Consider the following 8,364-nt stretch of genomic DNA (forward strand, 5'->3'; position numbering starts at 1 on the left):
CACAATCAACCAAGTCACAAACTGTAACCATCCGACCACACTAAGTCGCTTACTTCGATATAACACAATCAACCAAGTCACACACTGTAACCATTCGACCACACTAAGTCGCTTACTTAGCTATAACACAATCAACCAAGTCACAAACTGTAACCATCCGACCACACTAAGTCGCTTACTTAGCTATAACACAAACAACCAAGTTACACACTGTTACCATCCAATCACCCTAAGTCGCTTACTTCGATACAACACATATTACCAAGTTACACACTGTTACCATCCAACCACACTAAGTCGCTTACTTAGCTATAACACAATCAACCAAGTTACACACTGTAACCATCCAACCACCTGACGTCGCTTACTTCGATACAACACAAACAACCAAGTTACACACTGTTACCATCCGACCACACTAAGTCGCTTACTTCGATATAACACAATCAACCAAGTTACACACTGTAACCATCCAACCACCCGAAGTCGCTTACTTCGATACAACACAAACAACCAAGTTACACACTGTTACCATCCGACCACACTAAGTCGCTTACTTCGATATAACACAATGAACCAAGTCACACACTGTAACCATCCAACCACCCTAAGTTGCTTACTTCGATACAACACAAACAACCACGTTACACACTGTAACCATCCAACCAAACTAAGTCGCTTACTTCGATATAACACAATCAACCAAGTCACACACTGTTACCATCCGACCACCCAAAGTCGCTTACTTCGATACAACACAATCAACCAAGTTACACACTGTTACCATCCAACCACACTAAGTCGCTTACTTCGATATAACACAATCAACCAAGTCACACACTGTTACCATCCGACCACCCTAAGTCGCTTACTTCGATACAACACAAACAACCAAGTTACACACTGTTACCATCCGACCACCCTAAGTCGCTTACTTCGATATAACACAATCAACCAAGTCACACACTGTAACCATCCAACCACCCTAAGTCGCTTACTTCGATATAACACAATCAACCAAGTCACACACTGTAACCATCCGTCCACCCTAAGTCGCTTTCTTCGATATAACACAATCAACCAAGTCACACACTGTTACCATCCGACCACCCTAAGTCGCTTACTTCGATACAACACAAACAACCAAGTTACACACTGTTACCATCCGACCACCCTAAGTCGCTTACTTCGATATAACACAATCAACCAAGTCACACACTGTAACCATCCAACCACCCTAAGTCGCTTACTTCGATATAACACAATCAACCAAGTCACACACTGTAACCATCCGTCCACCCTAAGTCGCTTTCTTCGATATAACACAATCAACCAAGTTACACACTGTAACCATCCAACCACCCTAAGTCGCTTACTTCGATACAACACAAACAACCAAGTTACAAACTGTAACCATCCGACCACCCGAAGTCGCTTACTTCGATACAACACAAACAACCAAGTTACACACTGTTACCATCCGACCACACTAAGTCGCTTACTTCGATATAACACAATCAACCAAGTCACACACTGTAACCATTCGACCACACTAAGTCACTAACTTCGATATAACACAATCAACCAAGTCACAAAGTGTAACCATCCGACCACACTAAGTCACTAACTTCGATATAACACAATCAACCAAGTCACACACTGTAACCATTCGACCACACTAAGTCACTAACTGCGATAAACAACAATCAACCAAGTCACAAACTGTAACCATCCGACCACTCAAAATCGCTTACTTCGATACAACACAATCAACCAAGTCACACACTGTAACCATCCGACCACACTAAGTCGCTTACTTTGATATAACACAATCAATCTAGCCACACACTGTAACCATCCAACCACTCTAAGTCGCTTACTTTGATATAACACAATCAACCAAGTCACAAACTGTAACCATCCGACCACCCTAAGTCGCTTACTGGATAAACATGGGATACTGAGAACCTTCTCGGAAGAAATGCTTTCAAATTTAGGCTGTGACTATAAATTGTGTGGGGATAAGGAGTATTAGCGAGAAACAAGCAACCTTTAGCCTGAAAGTTACAAAAATACTATAACGAAAGTCAAGCAGAAAGATTAGATTCCTTTGTGTGTTTACAGAGTTGGTGATCTCTGGTAATCTGTACGTGACATTGCCGTAGAAATATATGGCCTACTACTCCCATTATTATATGACCTATCAACATTAATAACACTATCGTTAGTTTCACACCGGTTGTTGTGCGTAAGTAATTTTAGCGGCGGTAGAATCTGTAAATTTGTTTGTATTTATTGTCCAAGGCAGCAAATGAATGAACTATGAGTAAAAAATACCAAGTGCAATCGTGGCCAGATGTGAACAGCATTCAGCACGGAGTGGAACTTTCAAGAATTGTCATGTGCGCGAACGAGAGTTGTCTGCCCTTGGTGTGTACATCAACAGGGCAGGTTTTATCGTTCTCGACGTTTCTGTTTGGGCGGGTTCTAAAAGTCTGACTGGACCTATGTAAGAGGGACAAGAGGGCGATTCGATTCCTGTTTGGAAGCATGGAAATCCTGCCAGCTTACAACAATATTCTGGATTCGAGAACTGAGATAGACCTGTTTCATGTGGATCAACAGTGACAATATTCTGAACATTCGCGCGTGCACTACCATTAAAGGACAATTACCCATTGGTGCTGCCACTTTTTTGATAAACCTAAAACTGTGTGATTGAATATAATTTTGTGATTATTCATTGATTTTGTGTGGTCAATCACTGATTTCATGATTTTGGTTCTGTGCGTACCTATTTCTGGCTTAACCTTTCAGTTTCAATTTAGAAATCACTTCTTAACAAAGTTATATAATTTTTGAATTTGAAGTTTACACGATATACGGCTTTTCAATTGGACGTTAGGTCGGTCACATGGTCGCGAAATTGACGTTCATAAATGAAAGAACGACACAATTTGACATTCATACGTTTTTCACGAGACCGTGTTCTTGAAATGACGTAAACACTGACGGACTACTTCCATATTCCTGAGGAAACCCCTGGGAATTCCCTAGCACGAAAACATACATAACCGTTCATTCTGAACATTTAGACCCTTTAATCCTGGACTCAGCGTTTCAGCATACATTGATAAACGTCAGAGAGTTTGACAGCATGATCGTTCACGAATATCCTCGCTACGACCCATCCTAATGAACAAAACAAAGAAATGCACTTCCAAAATATCGTGGTATCGATTCGATCCGTGTCTAGGCTTACAGTGACAGCTATCTATGAATTTACCTTAGTGTCTGTTTGACACACCTTTAATCACCTTTCAATAATCGGTCAGTTGATCAATGATGACTAAAACATGTAACCGCCACAGGTTCATTAACAACTTCCGAAAGCTCTCCCGTCAAATTTATCGTGTCGGCCATTTTGACGTCTTGTACTTGATGTAAATGTATTACGACGCGTTGTCATAGTGACTGACTTACTGAGGTAGTTCTTAATAGACCTTTCTCATCTAATGGTGATATTATTAGAATACATTTGTTGTGACAGATGTTTCTGAAGAGCAAGTTGTGCACACATACGCTCATGTCAACTCTCTTTTTGAAGAACTATTTTATTCCGCGATATAGCTGGTTGTTGTATGGCAGTCAGTATAAGCATGAAGTCACACGTACTAAATAACGTTGGGATCTAGGCATACATACTGTGAGGTAACAAGTTGTGATAAAAAGTTAAAAAGAGTGAGGGCCAAACATTGTATGAACGTCGTCGCAAGCTACGAAGGTTCATACTCCAATGAACTCACCCAAAGTGAAGGTCACTTCTTAATTAAAAAGTGCAGTAGTATGTTCAGATAAAAGCAACAAAACATTTTCATAATCATAACATATAGAATTTTTTAGCGACATAATATTTTCCATATTCATAAAATTGCGACTGTTATAAGTTTGTGTTTATCTAATAGTGATGATACCAGTTGTTCGCGAGGAGATCTTGTCCGGAAAAGTGCCGGTTTTATGGTGCTAGGCCACTGAGATATCATGCTACATGTCATGAGATATCACGTTTAACCCCTGGATACCCCATCCTACACAGTATATTGACTCAGAGGCAACCAGTGTGTGTTTGCTTTCATCCCCTTAATGCCGAAGTCCAGACAAGGTACCATCTAATAACGTCCTTTGGTTTAACGCAGCCTGAGGATCGAACCACCAACTTTCCTCTCTCCGGGCAGACGCTCTATCCTCTAGACTACAAAAAACTACCTCTCTTATATAAAAAAAGTCTTTTGACATATCGTTTCTCCCATTTAGGATACAACAACTGGCCTCTATGAAGATGCCAATGAAGCGACGACCGTGATAATAAACACAAGTGAAAGACGTACTGTTACAGTGTGACATTGTGACTAGTGTTGTGTGTGAAGCTAAGATATTGCCTCTGTGTAATTATGGAATAATTAATTGTTTGAGTGATATTTACTATAAAGTTAACAGGCGAGGAACAGGCATAAACAGGCGAGGAACAGGCATAAACAGGCGAGGAACAGGCATAAACAGGCATAAACAGGCGAGGAACAGGCATAAACAGGCGAGGAACAGGCAAGGCACGGAGTGTTTGAACGTCATTGGACGAGGCTGCCAACTTACAATAGCCGAGTCCTCCTTTAACATCGTATGGCAAAGAGTAGTGAAATTTCGTTCGGAATAAGCTTTATGTTGTACTTGCTACACTGGTTTAACATAGACCCCTATGAAGAGAAGGATACAGCCAATCCACGTCGCAAGAGCAGTGCTATCTGCAATCTTAGATGTGTGTACTGTTCCTTGTTTCCTATCAGACAACTAGAGGACCGCCTCCGTGGTCTAGTGGTAGAGCGTCCGCCCGGAGAGGGGAAGATCCAAGGTTCGATCCCCGGTCGCGTCATACCAAAAGACGTTAAAAGACGGTACTTGTTGTTACCCTGCCTGTCGCTCGGCAATAAAGGGCTAAAACAAGGACTGGTCGGCTCGGAGTCGACCCGCATGTAGAAACTGCGGAATTCATATAAACTGTATCTCAGGGGGCTAGCACTATAAAATCAGCATCAGTCCGGACTAGTACAAGCAGACACACACACACGTACAAGCACGTCGCTTTATAAGTGCAATGATCTTGGGCGCGACGGTAAAACCCATTTCACCTCAACTTCACCTATACCGTCAGGGAATGCATGCATACATGTATAAACTGCGGAATTCATATAAACTGTATTCCAGAGGTTAGCACTATAAAATCGGCATTAGCCCGGACCAGTACAAGCAGCCGCACATACACACACGTGCCTGCACGTCGCTATATAAGTGCAATAATCTTGAACGCAATGTTGAACCCCATTTCACCTCACGTCACCTCCGACATCTAGTGGTCACTAATACATAGCTACTATTCACTCCTTCGTAACGCTGATTTTGCACAAGCGCTGTTGGGGTACAACGTTGAGTGCAAGCTGTAGGTGCCTCATGGTAATTGCGGAGCAGCACAAAGCTACGATTTCATAGCTGGAATATTTCTGATTCTCTCACGCTTCCATATTCACACGGGATAGATGCTATATAAATGTTATGACAACACTTAATCTGTCCTCTCGTCGAAAGGGGCAACACGTACTTAAAGATATGAAAGGATGCGGTTATATCATTTATTACAGAAATAGGGGTAGGTGCATTATTACCACAAGCACAAGGAGAACATTAAAATGATAACGGTACATTTATAACGGTAACCGCGCCGAGCTCAGAGAGCATTGGCAATCTGTATTTGGACCCCCCTCGCTGCTGTGCTGAGTGATAAGCCATGATGACAGCGACAGTGAATTGTATTGTTGTATTAACTGTTATTTTACTATCGCACGCGTTTCCAGGTACGTCATACTTATACGTTTCTTGCATATATTTGGAGCATCGCTTGGTTTGTCTAGGGCTGGATCGAATCAAATGATATTTGATTCCAGTCGTTTAAAACATGACATTGTTTATGTGCAAAGTACTATTTGTCCTATTTAGTCAATCTGGCGGATAATTACTACCCAGATCCTACAATTCTACTTGTACTCAGACTGCCAACGTTACTTTTGAAAATTAGCCAGAAACTAATTGATGCACAAACATTGCTAATTGCGAAAGATACATGTTATGTTAATATTGACTTCGTGCTCATTTAATGTCAATGATATAAAATGTCAACGCAAGAGCATAACTCGATACAGCACATGATATGTCAATGAAAACATCTTTGAGAAATGAAAAAGGTCTGCGTGTGAAAAAAATAGTTTTTCTCTTCTTTCTTTGTTGTTAATTAATGTTTTTATTGTAAATAAGAATATTTTGTTCATCTATTGGAAAAGCGGAGTTAACAAGTGATACATTGTGCCCAGTCCAATACATATGAATACAATACAGTAAACTACTTTTATAACGAACACGCTTATAACGAACTGACGGATATAACGAACTTACTTTTTTGTCCGACTATTTGCTGTAGTTATGTTGTATATATGCTTATAACGAACTACGGTTATAACGAACTAAAATAAGTGGCCCCATTGAGTTCGTTATAACCGTAGTTTACTGTAGGTTTAAACTAAGACAATGTTTTATACATGACGATATGTGAAGAGTCTGGAAACTGGAGCTTACTCCCCTTTAAAGCAAAAATATTGTGCTTAGAAATTCTGATAAATGATTTATTCACATCGTGTTCTTTTATCGAACACACAGACTTCAGTCAAGACCTTGCCCCCGATAAAGTAAACTGCTACCTCCCAAACACCCTCTACGTGGAAGTGACGTCATCAAATCAGTCCCTGGTTCTCCACCTTGAGAAGAACCCAGACGTGGACCCCAACGCGGCCATATTTCTGCTAAACAGAGAAGCGGTGTTACTGAAGCATAGACTCCAGTATAGCCACGTACGTATACCACATGCGCCTGACGCTAAAATGTATGTTGTTTTACGCCGCACTCGGCATTATTGTACAAGCTATTTAAACAATGACGTCGGGCAACGATGCGATACAATGCATCAGACCCGATCTGAGGGTTCGTAGTCACTGGTCCTCCCTTATCCAATCACTACGAATCCTCGGCAGACATTGTGTCCAACCGATTCACGGTTTAGACGCCTCGTACAACTTACTTAGTGTTAATTCTTCCATGAAATGCCCAATGGTGGGCTTCTTTTAGCATTGAGTGAGTGAGTGAGTCAGCGAATGAGTATGGTTTTACACCCATTTTAGCAATATTCCAGCAACATCACGGCTGGGGGACACCAGAAATGGGCTTCACACTTTGTACCCATGTGTGGAATCGAACCTGGGTCATCGGCGTGACGAGCGAACGCTTTTACCACTGAGCAACCCCTATACCTCCTTAACATTAAGACCCGGGTGGATGCCGTGTCGAAACCATGTTAGAGACCGACATTAACTATTCTGGGGGTGTTGTTGGTGAGGGTAAGGGGTGGGAAATATGAAGGGCTTGGAGTTTCGAGACGGATTGCGTTTTGGGCATACAGGACATCTGGAAATCTGGACATACAATGTTTCTCAGTAAGCAGGTGTCAAACAAGGTTGGTTTTCGCCCCACAACACATTATTTTTCAAATACATCCATCGTGTTTAGTTAACGATGTATTTTATCGGGTAAAATCTGTCGGTCGGCCCCTCAGAATAGTTCCACAGTGAACGATGTTGAATAAGGCACCCGATGGCTTTCATCCTCGATTAGCCAGGGAATATGTTCATTCCAGTTTGATAAATACCCTGGGCCCATTCAATACCAACGGTTCGTTTTGAGTCCAGTTCAGATGTCACGACACTACACATAGCCGTCCAACCACATAGCACGGTATTGGTTAGAGGACTTTTGTATGGAAGAAGCGATGTCACAAGTACCCACTCGTGTTATTATGTACCACCTCAAATACAACTGGAACTCATGGTAGCATAAAGGTGAGGTGAAATGGGGTTTAACGTCGTGTCCAAGATTATTGCACTTATATAGCGACGTGCATGCACGTGTATGTGTGTGTGTGGCTGCTTGTACTAGTCCGGACTGATGCCGATTTATAGTGCTAGCTCACTGAGATACCATGCCGCAGTTTTAACATGAATACCCCACTCAGACACAGTATACTGACTCCGAGCCGACCAGTCCTTGTTTTAGCCCCTTAATGCCGAGCGCCAGACAGGGTAACAACAAGTACAATATTTTAACGTCTTTTTGTATGACGCGGCCGGGATCGAACCCCAGACCTTCCACTCTCCGGGCGGACGCTCTACCACAAGACCACGGAGGCGGTAGCATAAAGACTTCCGTCGCCCT

This window comes from Haliotis rufescens, unplaced genomic scaffold (genome assembly GCF_023055435.1).
Source record: "Haliotis rufescens isolate VD_foot unplaced genomic scaffold, xgHalRufe1.0.p SCAF_8, whole genome shotgun sequence".
Taxonomy (NCBI): Eukaryota; Metazoa; Mollusca; class Gastropoda; order Lepetellida; family Haliotidae; genus Haliotis; species Haliotis rufescens.